At 44.7% G+C, this 14934-nt stretch overlaps 1 protein-coding gene across 1 annotated transcript in view; it reads right to left on the bottom strand.

The window, feature by feature from the left end:
* Positions 1 to 14374, bottom strand: part of ZNF366 (zinc finger protein 366) — a 63952-nt gene extending 49578 nt beyond the window's left edge. Inside the window, exon 1 of the mRNA XM_014851900.3 lies at positions 14012 to 14374. The gene's annotated coding sequence lies outside the window, so the exon portion shown is untranslated. The remainder of the gene's footprint in view (positions 1 to 14011) is intronic.
* Positions 14375 to 14934: the final 560 nt, after the last annotated feature.

The following is a 14934-nucleotide window of genomic DNA, read 5'->3' as shown; positions in this document are numbered from 1 at the left end:
AAAAAAACAGTGCTGTCAGCCAACACTGAAACTCAGGGCAGCTCATCCTTCCAAGTCCAGAAACAGGTTCTTTTCTCCTACCTTCAACCCCTCACTTTGCAAACACTAAAAAAATGAAAGACTGTTTCTTTTAGGCTCAAAGGTTGGGTACGTTTTAAGCTAAATAACTCTGCATGGGATGATCTGGAAGTGAAATTTGAAGCTGGATAAAAGCTGAGCCTGCTACGAAAGTTCAGTCTGACTTCCTCTGACCCTCTCCTAACTGTGGTCCTCAGCATTTTGGTTTGTGGCAAGAAAGCGTTGCTTCTCTCCTCTCCCTGGATGGTCTGCTGGTCTTGTTTCCTCTTACACTTCTCAATGAGGAATCAAGCCTCTGCTTCACTTCAGGTCCATGCCCAAACTCCTGCCACCTGATCGCTTAGACACAAGTCTTCACGCATCTAACACAGAAAGCCGATAGACTGCTGGACCAGAAGATGGAGAAACATCATCCTCTCTGGAGCCTGAGCTCACTAAAGCAAGTCCGCTCAAATGCAGCATCTGCACAAAGCTGCTGTCCCCCTGCCTGCCTGTGACTAAGGAATCGGAGGGGAGGAATTGTGTATCTCGACTTGCCCTCGGCTGCTTTTCCCAAGACCAGCCAGGAACAGTCCCAGCGGCTGCTGCTCCTTGGCTGTCCCATGTGGGAGAGGCTCTGTGCTGGTGCTATGGACGCTAAAGTGAATAGGATCCAGTTGAGCCTTCCGGAAGTTTCCAGTGAATTAATGGTTATGCCATGTCACCTCCTATTTCACATTTCCCTTTATTCATTAATTCACTACAAAAATGTCTATCAAGTTCCAAATGTGTGTCAAAAGCAGTGGCATGTGGGGGCCGGCCTGGTGGCACAGTGGTTGGGTTCGCGTGTTCCGCTTCGACGGCCTGGGGTTCGCCGGTTTGGGTCCCAGGTGCAGACATGGCACTGCTTGGCAGTCTGTGCTGTGGTAGGTGTCCCACATATAGAGTGGAGGAAGATGGGCATGGATGTTAGCTCAGGGCCACTCTTCCTCAGCAAAAAGAGCAGGATTGGTGGCAGATGTTAGTTCAGGGCTGATCTTCCTCAAAAAAAAAGCAGTGGCATGTGGTGCCTAACACCACAGCCTGTGCTGAGTGCTTCCTATGTGACAGGAGTGTGTCAAAGACACCACCTGCACTGACTCACGTGACCATCACAACCTCCTATGAGGCAGGGCTAGTCTTTCCCTCACTTTGCCAATGAGGAAACTAGGACACAAACAGGTTAAGCAATTGCCCAAGGTCACATGGATAAAGGAAGGAACCAGGAGCTTTTTTGGAGATAGTTGTTAGATGAAGGAAGACATTAAACAGTAATGATGGACGCTTCCAGACACTTTCTAGACGTCTATCAAATACACAGACTACAGGCAGCAGTTCAAGAATGGAACAGCTCATTGCCACCGGAAGACCCAGACTATTCCAAGCAGCTCTCCACAATTGATCAGCGGAACCCAGCTTTGCTCTCCTGCAGTGTGTCCAGGCTTCTCAGCATGAGGACGCCCTTTGTAAACTGAAAAACTAAACCCATTTTGCAAATCTTCAGTGGGTTAGGAAAAATACAAAATAACCAAAAGCTGTTTTGAATTCAGTAACATCTTTAAATTAATTTATATATTTTTAATGCCCACAGTATAACCAGATTTGAAAAGCAGAGGTACATATAGTTTCAAAACATGACTTAGTCAGTTTGCAAATATTAGGCACATGACATCTCAGTACGGACTCCCCAACCCCTTGAAATGACTCCACAGACCCTGAGATCCACAAAGCTTTGTAATTTTAGACGAATAGTTTCCTTCTCTGAGCCTCAGTTTCCTCAGCTCTGAAGTGAGGATAATAGCTTTTTCAAAGGATCTCCGAGAGAATTAACATGAGGCCAGCAAGAATTTAGAGGGCTCTAGTCCTAAGGAGTACAAAAATGGTTAAAAACACAGTCCCTGACAAATATGGCTCCAGTGTAGTTAGGAGACCAGACACACAGGAGAGAATTAGTAAGCAGAACATTCTTCTTCTAGAATGTGATCTGGTAATGCACAAGGCAGGGAGTGAGTGCACAAGGGGTTCCCTCTCGCCTTACATACACACATGGGAAGTCAGTTCTTTATAAGCTGTCACAGGGACCCACGGGCTGCCCCCGCTCAGACATGCCCCTCACTGCGCTGCACTGAGACTGAAGTTGGGGAAATGGGCCGGTGCACATCACGGTGATGGAAGATTTGGGGTTGGGTTGGGTTGCGTTTGGTTTGAAGCTGCAACTCAATTTATTGAATGACTACCATGGAGAGGAGGTTATACAGTGGCCCTGATGTTAATATTTAATGATATTTTGATCCAGGTGTAATTTAAGGCACATTTATCAGGCAAACTGAAACTTGCTGTTTAGCTTAACTAACTCAACCCCCCGCATAATGTCACAATCTTGCAATTTCACAGCCTGCATTCATCACATTTTCAGGATATAACTGACTCCAGGGGATGGAACCTTGGAAGAGGCTTCCCTCAATAAGACTGGCTTGAGAGCAGCAGCAATTACTCCAGTCTCTCCCTTTGGGATGTTGGATTGAAAACACAAACCCCATCCCCCAGCTCCCTCAGTTCATGGTGCTGAGCACACAGCTTGATAACTCCGATACCTCTTTCTCCCCCCTCAGGAAAGCTCCAGGTCCCATGAACAGGGCGAGTTCAGATTAATAATGAAAAGGGCTAACTTTTATTGAAATTGACTATGAGGTTGGCACTGTGCTAAGCACTTACATGAAATATCACTCTTATGGTCACAAGAAACCACAAGGGGGTGGTGCTACTTTATACCTGTCACTCAAGTGAAGACCTCCTGTGGTCACACCACTGGCAAGCAACAGGGCTGGACCTGACCTCTAGCTGCTGCCCCTAGGACATAGTTGTAACCTGGCCTCAGTACCATTTTGCACTCACCCCACACATACACTGGCTTCCTGGGCGGCCTCCTCACTCCGGTCGATACCCATATTTTACATGTTTCCAAAAGGACGGGGACCCAATAATCTGACAGGCAACTGAGTGAGAAAGGACAAAGCTTTTGGTTGTGGCTTTATATGTGGCAATTGGTGACATGCTGGCAGGGAAATGACAAGAGGAATATAGATAGGTGTGATATGATCATCCTTAAAGAAATTCTCAGAACACAGAACTTAAACTCAGAAGCATCCTTAGAGATCAACTGGTCCAAGCCCTTCATTTCACATGTGAGGAAACAGCGGTTCAGACGGTTGCCCACGATCACAGAACTGGTGTGGGATTCGAACCTCCTCTCTCTCTCTCTCCCTCTCCCTCGCTCCTCTTATTATTTCTGATTGAGTACAGAAGGATAGACAGTGAAATTTTTCCCTTACACCACTTTCCCCCACGCCAGCCACCCCACTCACCTGCCGAAGGCAAATTCTATTAGAAGGTCTATTGTATCTTGTAGAGGCATTTGATGCATATCAAAAATATGCACTCCGCGTGTGTGTGTGTGTGTGTTTTATACAAAAATGATAACATTCTAGACACTGGCAGAACCTTGCTGGTTTTACTTAACAATGCAGGTTGGAGATTGCTCCATTATCAGAACATACAGAACTGCCTCATTTTTTTCCCCCCGTTTTTACCAGCTTTATTGAGATGCACCTTACCTAATATAAAATTCATGCATTTTTAAGTGTCAGTGTGATGGGTTTCAGAAAATTTATACAGTTGTGCAATTCCAAAAGCCAATTTTGGAATAATTTCACCACCCCCAAAAAAGGTCCATTATGCTCATTTGCGGTCACTCCAAGCTTCCGCCTCCAGCTGCAGGCAACTGCTAATCTACTTGCTGTCTCTATAGCTTCGCGCTTTTCAAAATTTCACATAAATGAAATCATCCAATATTTACTGTGTAGCTGGATCCTTAAATAATATTTCATCTGGCTTCTTTCACTCAGCGTGGTGTTTCTGAGATTCACTCACACTGTTGCATACAGCACTAGTTCCTTTTCATTGCTGAGTAGTATTCCATTGTGTATACACACACACCCCATCTTCTGTTTATTTACTCACCAACTGATGAACCTTTGATCATTTCCAGTTTGGGGCTATTAGGAATAACGCTGCCGTGAACATTTGTGTATAGTCTTTATGTGGGCATCTGATGTCATTTTTAGAAGTCAGAAGTAGAGTTACCAGGTTGCACGGTAAGTATATATTTAACTATCTAAGAAACTGCCATCCTGTTTTCCAAAGTGGCAGTACCCTTCCACATTCCCACCAGCCATGTGCTACAGCCAGTGTCTCCAAATCCTCGCCAACAATTGGTATTTTCAGTCTTTTTGACTTTAGTAGTTTTAACGGTTGTGTAGTGGTAGCTCATCATGGTTTTAGTTTGCCTTTTCCTAATCTGTTGATATTGTGTATCCTTTCATGTGCTTATTTGCCATTTGTCTATCTTCTTTGATTAAGTATCTATAAAATTTTTGCCCAGTTTTTAATTGGGTAGTTTGTCTTATTATTGAGTTGTTAAGAGTTCTTTATATATTCTGGAAATAATTCTTTTATCAAGTCTGTTTTGCAAATATTTTCTCATTTGTGGCTTGTCTTTCCATTTTTATAACAGTGTCCTTTCTTGAAGAGTGGAAGTTTTTAATTCTGATGAAGTTCAATTTATCAATTTTTCCTCTTATTGCTTCTGCCTTTTGCGTCATAACTAAGAGACTGCTGACTAACCCAAGATTACAAAAATTTTCTCCTATGTTTCTCCTACATGTCCTCCTATGTTAGAAATTTTATAATTCTAACTCTCACATTTAAGTCTATGTGTACTCCAAGTAAATTTACATGCATGGTGTGAAGTAAGAGCCTAAGTTCATTTTTCCTTTTGCATATAGATATTCAATTGTTCCAATGCCATTTGTTTCAAGGACTTTCCTTCCCTCATTGCATTACCTGAGAACCTTTGTCAAAATCGGTTAAGCGTCTACCTCCAGTCCATTCCTGGATTCTAGTCTATTCCTTCACTTCTTTCTCAGGGCTGCCTAATATTCCATTGTATAGACTTACTGTACTTGATTTAACCTATCCCTTATTGATGGACAATTATGCTATTTCTACTCTGGTTTTTTTTCCCTGTTTCAAATAGTGCTGTGGCAAATATATTGCATTGTAGGTATATCTTTTAGCATCTTATAAGTATATTTGTAGGATAAATTCCAAGAGGAGTCAATTTTACATTTTGATAGACATTCACAAAACACTCTCTAAAGTTTTATTAATTCACTACTACACAGCAGTGTATAACAGTACTCTCCAGATCCCCAGAAACAAATATGCTAACAAATGTTTCCTCTTTTGTTTCATCATGTAAGTAAAAAATGCTATCTAAGAGTTCCAATTTGCATTTTTTATTATGAAGTAGGATCAGTATCTTTTTCCACGTTTAAGAACCAACTATATTTCATTTTATGAGAAATGGGTTTCATGTCATTTGCCCATTTTCTGATACTTTTTTGTGATCCACACTACTTACATTTCTCTCAGTTTTTTGTCTGTCTTTTGATCTTGTTTATTGAGTTTTGGCCTGATAGAAGCTTTTATTTTAATGTAATGAATGTATAATGAATGTTAAGGCTTCTGGGTAAAACTAGAAAGACTATCCCTACACTGAGATTTAAAAAAGTAAATCTCCCATTTGTTCTAGTATTTTTATGTTTCCATTTTTAACATTTAAGATTTTTGATCTATATGGAATTTATTTTAACTTAAGAAATAAAGTAGGGATATGTTTATTTTTTTCCCAAATAGCTACCTAGTTATCCCAACATCATTCACTACATAATCCAACTTTCTGTTCTGATATGCAATGCTATCTTTATCACTACTCAATTGCCACGTGCACTGGGTTTGCTAATGAGCATCGATTCATGTGTCAGTAAGCACACTCAAACCTCTACGCTGACTCCAAGCTCAGCCCTCTCTCCTGGTTACTTACATTCTCAAAGCAACATGCAATGAATGAAGCACTTTATGAACTGCGTGCAACAACACCTGGATCTTCTCTCACCTTCTACTCCACTGCCACTAGCTAACAAAATTCAAACTCTGTCTAACGTCTGTAAGAACAATGTAATTAGGACAGCAAACCTGTCTGGAAGTACAGATCAGATACTACATTCTTGAGTCAAATAAACAATTTGGTGCTAACCACGATTTCCTTCCAGAAGAGCCAATGAATTTGGATAGGCTGTGTCTGTGTATTTCTACACACGTGTGAAAGGCACATGTGCCACGTACGAGAGAGCACTTCACTAAGTAAACCAACACCCCCTGCCAATAATCTCATATTAGTTGAACAGCAAACAAATCAGGCACTTTATGTTGTCATCCTTCTGGGGTGGTATTTGCTCTCGGTCCGACGTCCTCCCCAGCTTCACACATTAGACATGTGACGCCGAAATCCTGTCCTAGGCAGCTCAGAGGGGCGCAGGGAGCCAAGGCAGGCCACAGGGGAGAGGGGGCTGTCGGCACTCAGAGGTGGGGGAGGCACATCACAGGGGACTGTCCTCTACAGAGCGAAGTGGCATCGGTTGGGCCCTCCACTCCTCCTCCAGCTCCGGGGTCAGACCGGGGCCCAGGCTGCGGCCCGGAGACCCCTGGGGACCCCGAGGCAGGGACGGGGGACCGCGGGCCGGAGGGGCTGCGTGCTGGGCGAGGCGCGGACGTCCTGAGCGTCCAGAGACGACGCTGGGAAGGGCCGGGTGCCCAGTCCCTGCAGAGGCCGGCAAGCTCTGGACACCAACACCGCGCGGACCTTCCCCGCTCCCGCCTGCTCCAGGGCCCGGCGGTGCAGGCTCCCTGTCTTCACAAACCCCGTCCTCAGCACCTTAAACGCGTTCAGCAAGCACAGGTCTCAGGGGGATGCTGGAAGGCCGCTCTTCGCACCTTCTGCTACTGAGAAGGTCCCTGGGCGGGCCGAGGGCAGGCAGCCCACGGCGCGGGCAGGAAACTGCGAGGATCGCGCGGGCCGCTGCCCGGCACAGGGACCACGCCAGGCCCCCGCTGCTCGCCCTCCCCCGAAAGCAGCCGCGCGTAGGCTCAGAAGCCCCACTCCGTCCACCGAGGCCCGGCTGGGCCCGGCTGGAGCCGACAAGAGGCGCTTCCGGTCCTCCCTCGCTCTCTTCCGGTCGTCCCTCGCTCTCTTCCGGTCCGGCTTCCTTTCCCCGCCCGTCCAACAATAGCCCCCTGTCGATTTCTGTTCCAAGAGAGAACAGCGCGTCCCCGCGCAGGCTCCTGTGCGGGAGGCGGCGATGCGATGCTGGGGACCCGGGCCCTCCCCTCTCCCCGCGGGAGACGCAGGCCGGCAGCGCTCCAGGCTTCGGAGGACAAGCCAGTCCAGTCCCTCTTCTCCCCCGGAGGACTCTGCGGCGCTCTCCCGCGCTGTTGTTTTTACATAGTTTCTCAAGCTGCTGAAAAAGCTGAATATCTTTTTGGGGTGGTGTTCCCAAAATACTTGTCACGCCCTTCTTCCCACCGACTTCCTTACCGGGGCCTGAATCTTGTGTGATGGGCAGAGCCTCTGCCCCTCCCCAGATTCGTGGGACCCGGGGAGTCTGATGGTTGTTGCTCAGCACACACTTGAAAAACGGTACCCGGACCTTGCCTCTCAGACATCACCAGGATCCCTTGGGATGGAGCTAACTTGCTGGCTGAGACCACCAAATTCATGCCTAATGATGCTCAGAGATGAGTAGAATTGAGACTTGTCCATCACACCACTGCCTCAGAGGGAGTTGTGTTGTCTCGGACAAAGTCAGAGTTAATAAACGGCTTTGTAACTCCTTGGATCAGGGACCTACACTCTGACATCCATCTGTAGCCAACAGGTCAAAACCTTAAGGCAGCACTGCTCACACTGAACGTGCACCTGAACCACGTGCAGATCTTGTGACAAGGCTGATTCTGACTCAGGAGGTCGGCGGCTCCTGCATTTCTAACAGCTGCATTTCTAACAGCTCCCAGTGATGCCGTGCTCTTGGTTCTTGGACTGCATTTGGGAACAGTGCCTTAAGGGTTACTTAATTTTTTAAAAATGGTTAACTACAGATGATTCTTCCTCCTTAATGAGAAACCTAAAAACAAGCAACATCAATTTAACAACCTTGAGCAAATCACTTACTTTCTCTAGTTTACCTGTTAAACAAGGTGTTTGCCTTTCTTTATTTTAAAATGGGGGGAATAAAGCACCCACTTCTTAGAATGGGATGGTTAAGTGAAATAATGCATTTAAAGTTCTTAGCCAGTCCCAACCATGGTAATGACTCCTCCGTAAGTGTTACCATTGGTGATGGCAGTGCTCTTGTGTTATCTCATTCTCCAATTTAATATCAATGGCCACTATGGAATGGGGTCAAAGTGGGTCTCTAAAATATCAAAAGAAAACAGGAGAATGGGTCAAAATTGCCTCTGCGTGCCCTGGCACTCGGCACGAAAAAGAGGGACTTTATCAACGTGAACAGAGAGAGCTTTTTCAGTTTCTACCACAAATAACAGAAACCTTGGACCCCAATGTTGTTAGTAAGCGTCATCTAATCCCAACTTGTTATTATATTTACATTTATATTTACCACTTTAAATTGGTCAAATAAGTGCAAAACTGCCTTGATCTAGTATTTGTTCATTTTGGCTGTCTCCGTCGCCTCATTCTGTAAAGGAAAGTGTATTGTGCTCCACAGGGATAACACATTTCCCCCCTGAATTCACCAGTGGTGTTTGTGTAAACTCAGCCCGAGTGGCATCTCTTTAACTTGGATTTACAGCCCTGCCCATAAAAAACCAGAGAGCACGCAGCGTTTCCTACAAGGCTGAATCCTGGCTCACAGCTCTTTTACTCAGGGAAAAACAAATGACCGTTCTCTCTCTCGCCAAAAACAATTTGCTAACCTATCATCTGCCCAGAAAACAAATGGAAAATAAAATGCAACCAACAGTCTTTTCTGTATATTTGATAAACGTTTATCGCCCACGAGCAAGTGGGTGGGGTCCCTGCCAAGATGACAGGTTGATATACAGGTAGCAGCCCCAAGCACATACCAGTGGAACAAGCGCGTAATTCCAGTAAATTCAGGGGGATAGGGTAGCAAATATGTTAAGCTGGCAGTTTGGCATCGTCCCCCAAAATTTTGACTAACTTTTTTACTTATAACTTCAGCATTTGGCAATATATAAAGATAACATATTTAACTCTACAGCCCACTTACTTATTGTCATCTGTCTAACACATAGTTATTGCACACCTTTTATATGCCACGTGCTATTCTACGCCCTGGGCATATAGCAGTGAACAAAACAAAGTCCCCGTCCTCGTGGGGCTTACTCTCTAGTGAGCTTGTATATGACACGTAACTTCTGAGGAGGACATATTCCTTTATCTATCTGTCATTGCTTTATCTAAATGTGTTTGGTATTCGAATAGTCTGAAAGAACAGGCTTCATTAGACTAGCTGTTTCTGGGAGTGCACGTCAAAATGGTCGTTTCTCTGCTCCTGTTGGCTGGGAACCTATGTCCATTGCTGCTCGGCTTCATCAGCCATATAAACAGATGAGAGAAGAATGGAATGATGTAGGTAGAAACTAAATCGGGAAAATCAGAGCAACTTTTTCTACAAGTTACACATCTTTCCTTTAATGAAGGCAGATTTAACACATCTTGTGAGTGCTGGATTTTCAAACACTGTGATCAATCTTCTGCCTTTCTGTGCCACCATTAACTTAGGACAAGGCTCTAACTTCTAAAATAGGCTCAGCACAGCACACGTTGTAAAAAAGTCAAACCAAAACAAACCCAAAAATCCTCATGAGGTTAAATCTACCAATATTTTTTAAAAAGGAACAGAAAAATTTAGTATCTGTGTTCTCCTCGAGTAAAGAAAGAATGTGTGCTTACTATAAGACACAAATAAGTTAGAAATGCGGAAATCAGAAAGTACTATTTATACAGAATTATAATATTTATAGATCTAAGTTATCTATCTTTCTATGATTTATATACGGTTATAGAACATTGATCAGACACCTCGGCTTGCTTGCCTGGCTAGCATATGCCTTTCTCCATAACACTAATAGCTTCTAGAAGAACAATTGAAATATTCAAAACTAATTTCTAGAAAGAACATCCAATGCTGAGTGAGAATTCCACTTAAAAGCATGGTTGGTAGAACATGCATTTATATTTAATGTCAATGCAATCCTAAAGAAGACAGAGCAGGATACTGGCCATCCGTTTGAGAGAGTCACACGCTGTCAGCATCAGAATCTCACCGATTATCTGGTGCAGTGGGCAGGCCGGACAGTGTAAGCCAGCCCTCAGGTGAATTGCAAGACACACACAGACCACCTTGAGGATCATTGATTTCGTCCAAGCCCATTCTTTACAGACGAGAAAACTGAGGTCCAAGCAAGTAAAGAAACCTATCAAGTCACACAAAGAGGGTGGCGGAGGTTGGACCGGCGCAGAACAGAAGTGCTGTGACTCCCCGTCTGGTCTTGTTCTCCCGCACTAAGCCACGTTAGAGGACAGCTGTCACACATTCGTGTAGAACAACTCCGCTTCAGTTTGCTCTCCGAAGGTGAAGTTGTCCAGACGAGTCTCTACTGTGTCAGAGCCTCTCGTTCTAACAAAAGAACCTCAAAGCTTTGGGTTACTGGGAGCAGATTTTTGGTTGTTGTTGCAGTTGTGTTTTGCTTTTGGAATGTGGAGAGGGAAGTTTACCAAAGACCTAAATTAAACTGTCATTATTACTTGACAAACTAACCAGTATGTAGGTTTCAAAGTTTAGGATGAGAGAAAACTAGCCATAAGATCAGCCACACACACACCCACACACACACTCCCCCACACACGGGGTAGTAATGGTGTTCCCATTCTCCGTGTGAGGGTGAGTGGCTCGCTACTAAACTGTTTGAGGCGAGGGATCCCTGAGTGCACTCAGCCCTCGGTGAGGGGAGAACATGTCACTTCAAGTTCTTTTCTGTCTGGCTGAGTCATGGAACTGCCACAATGGTCTCCAAAAAAAGTGTCCCCAGCCCTCCATGGCCAGGGAAAAGGTCACCAAAGCACAGAGCTGAGAGCTGGGGGAAGTGGGTGAGGGGGAAGGGAGCGTGTGCATTGTGACTGCAGTCTCTTTCCTCCTTCATCCAAGTTTGACCTGCTGTCCCCAGGCAAACTTTCCCCGGCATCGGGCTCCACTGGACACCGCTGGCACTGCAATGAGGCTGAATCTGGTGTGTCTGCCATCAGCAGCGATGAACATTGAAACATCAGACTCTACCTTCCTTTATTTTGCAAGAATTTGGGGTTCAGGACATCTTCACTCAACGTGTGCCCAACTCTAAAGCTATGAGGAATAATTTTGTTCTGATAAACCTTTGGCATGGTACTGATCAAGACTACTGGCACAAGTTATGGGAGATGTATTCTGTTCTCTACATTCAAAAAACACATTACCCTTACGTATTAATACAGGACTCAAAAAAATTACAACTGACATTTTTGGCTCCTACTACTTGCCACACATTACGTTAATGGCTTTTCATAAATAACCTTTAATCCGCACAACAACTCCATGATATTGATGCAATTTTACATCTGGGGAAACTGAGGCTTAGAAAAGTTAATCTCCTGGTCTGTGGAATTAGGAGTAACAAAGCTGAAATTCAACCCAAATTTGTATTACAACAAAGCCTGTGCTTTTGCCGCTCTGCCTGCCCGAACTTGATTCCCGTCCCGGCACATGGACCTCCAGGACATAGCCCCACAGAATTTAACGTTTACACAACAAATTTGTAATTTCATTATACGTACAGTTTCCGTACAAATTAATTCGTGACATCTGTGTGTCAAATTCTGGATCATTCCAAGCTGGAGTTCCCCTGATGATATCACGAAAGAATCTCTGATGACCCCAAAGAAAAATCACGCCCTGGAAGTTTCCACAAATGCCAACTCACTCCTTGGAGTTGAGCGAAGACAGATGGGCAGCAACTGGACTAACCTCGTCAGTGGCTTTGTCTTTAGGTAGCTGACATTTTTTTCCCCAGTATCCAGCAAATATTCTCATGGCCATGACTTAAAAACCTCAGTGGAAATATTGAATATATATTTTTTTCTTCTCAAGGAAAGCATGTCTCCAGGCCCCGAATCTCGGGCTGTGGTGAGCACGCTCGCTAGAAATGGGGGCGTTGGTGCTATGAGCGCACCCACCTTCGCCTCACTCGTCCTTCCTCAGTGTGACTCTTCTGTCGTCTGTTCATATTGTGCTGCATCTGATGCTTTTACCAATAACCAAAACTAGAGAGCGTTCTATGATGTGTTAATCGGGCACAAAATTAAAAACATTTTCAAGGAAAAATGAAACTGAAAGAAGTGAGTCAAATCTCAGCCCTAAGTTTTCTGCTGGGGTCACAATTGCTGATAAAAGATGCGAATGCCCAAGTTGGTCAGCCCAGCTACCTTTTGACTAAGATCTATGGAATGGGGTGCAAGGGGAGGTGGTGGGGAGGTGGGAACCACTGTCAGCTGTTGTTAGAATAATTTTGCATCCTCAAGCAAGCAAACACTCTTAACACCTCTTTTACGTTGCTCATTTTACACTGCTCCTAAGGAAGGTCTCTTGAAAAAAGGAGAAGAAAAAAGAAGTCTAACTAATGGAACAAAACCTATGTAATAGTCCAGTTCTATCATACTTTCTCACTCTTATTAAGATGACGGCTCAGTTTTGAATAAAGAGTAATTACTTGATTGTGGTTAATACATAGTCTGGCCAAATTAATTTGTAAATGAGAGCCTAGCTATTTTTATCACACTCTTCACATCCCAGGTGACTTCAGTCAGTAACTTTCATACAAAAGAATATTAAAAAAACTGTATCATTGATGTCTATCACCTATTCCATGCATCTCTGAATTAAACTATTAATATTAGTAAATATACACAGTCTTTCCGGGCGACTTTGCTGGCCTATTTTTGACAATGTTATCTTTGCTCCCTCGTGGCTTGCCGTGACGAGTTCCTGGTAACATTATCCTTTTTGACAAATCTGAAGCAAGGCAGACTTTTAAAAACTAGTCATGATGTGTGCAAGCTCAAGTAGTTGGCTGTGTTCTATTTGGTGCTTGGAAACCCAGCACCATGTGAAGATTTTTCGGTTGCACTTATAACTAAGTTTTTCACTCCTACTGACACAAGCGATCAGCCTCAATTGTCCCCTTCTAGTCAAATGTTGTTTTCCAAAACCAAGGCTATATGCCCCAAAATCTTTGCCTTCTTTTGTGTGTCAGATGACATCTTCCACCGACAGTGGATAATAAATTTACATTCAACCCACATGTGGAACCTGAACACCTAAGCACCCCCACACAGAGCGATTCAAACGAGAGTCCCTTCTTTTTCTCCTCCTACCTCAGTGATGCAGAATAACAGTCATCAATTAACATCACTCTTTTGGGGGTGCTGAATGGAAAGAAAAGAACAAGAGAAGGGCACCTCAATCTAGGCAGCGCGTAACAAAAACCCCGGAGCAAACCGCAGTTCTCAGCAGACACCCTGCGAAGGTTCCCAGGACACAGCACTGAGGAGGAGAGAGCTCTCCGGCGAGACACATCACACACTCCAGTGGCTCCTGGCTAACTTGGCCACGTCATCTGTGCCAAAATTCAGATTTAACACAATGTCCTCCTTAGCCCCAACATAATTCTATTTCCAGTTATGCCAGCCTCGGCTCTGCAAAGCCTCGGTATTCTCTTTAAGAAGAAAAAAATGTATAAGCTTAAATTGTGGGCCATCCATCAGTCGTACCCTTTGGTTAAGGAGTACGCCCAGTTAAGTCTTTTCTGTTGAAGATGCCCACGACCGTATCCATCCCGGGGACACTGAAATGGAAGTAGAAACGATTGCGTGGTAACTTACCAGCTCCTGAGTCTGAGTGGCTGCAGCAGCCCAGTGCTTTACCTGGTCCCCTGCTCTCTCTGTCTCTCCCTCTCTCTCCCTCTTTCTCTTGGGTACAGATTGCAGGGAACTTAAAGAACTCGCAGGGACAGTGTTTCAAATGACTTAAGAAAGAGAACAGGAACAATACTTCGTTCTCTTTTTCTCAGATGAGTACCTTCGGGAAGAAGGAAGGAAGGGAGGGGAGAGGGAGGAAGTCAACAACCCTTTGCTTTCCTGAAAAAAAATAAGGAAACAGAAGATAGACATCTCATTTTCTCTTAAACAAAATGTTGGAAGGGGCAAAAAAAAAAAAAAAATCTTTGAAAAGAGAATTCTTCAAATATGCTCTCTGGCCTGGGAGCTCTAAGGAGAGAAAAAGGCTTACTGGCCTGTCCTGTCCAAACAAATAGTGCTCAGAAAGGCTCTCCTGAGCTTGCGGCCTCCGGTATCTGGTTTGCAGAACTGACGCAGCCAAAAGGGAACAAATCATGTCACGTCGATTCTGAGCAAAGGAAAGTGTGTCTGCTGTGCTAACTGAGGCAGACCTGCAGCCTGGGAGCCGTTGGCGCAGCCGGCCGGGACCTCAGGCTCTGCCAGGCTCTCTGACCCGAATGTAGCTGCCAGTCCCCAGCCTGAGTCTAGAGCCTTGGTTCTCCCAGGATCCAACAGCAGACTCACGTCCTGGTCACTGAGCTTTACGCAATGGACCGTGTCCAGCTTCCATCTTTGCTGAGGGATGAAAATGAAAAAAAAGCGACTTGTCACACTGCTGCTGGACATAGCTGTCTGAGAACTGTTGTTTTTGTTGTCTTCTCCCTGCACATTCCTAATCCTTCTTGGATTTAGTCACCTCTGGAAAAACTGGAAGGCGATTTCTAAGTTGTTTTCAAAATACTGTGAAG

Source organism: Equus asinus, chromosome 9, assembly GCF_041296235.1.
Source record: "Equus asinus isolate D_3611 breed Donkey chromosome 9, EquAss-T2T_v2, whole genome shotgun sequence".
Lineage (NCBI taxonomy): Eukaryota > Metazoa > Chordata > Mammalia > Perissodactyla > Equidae > Equus > Equus asinus.
This window is presented reverse-complemented; position numbering and strand designations above follow the sequence as displayed.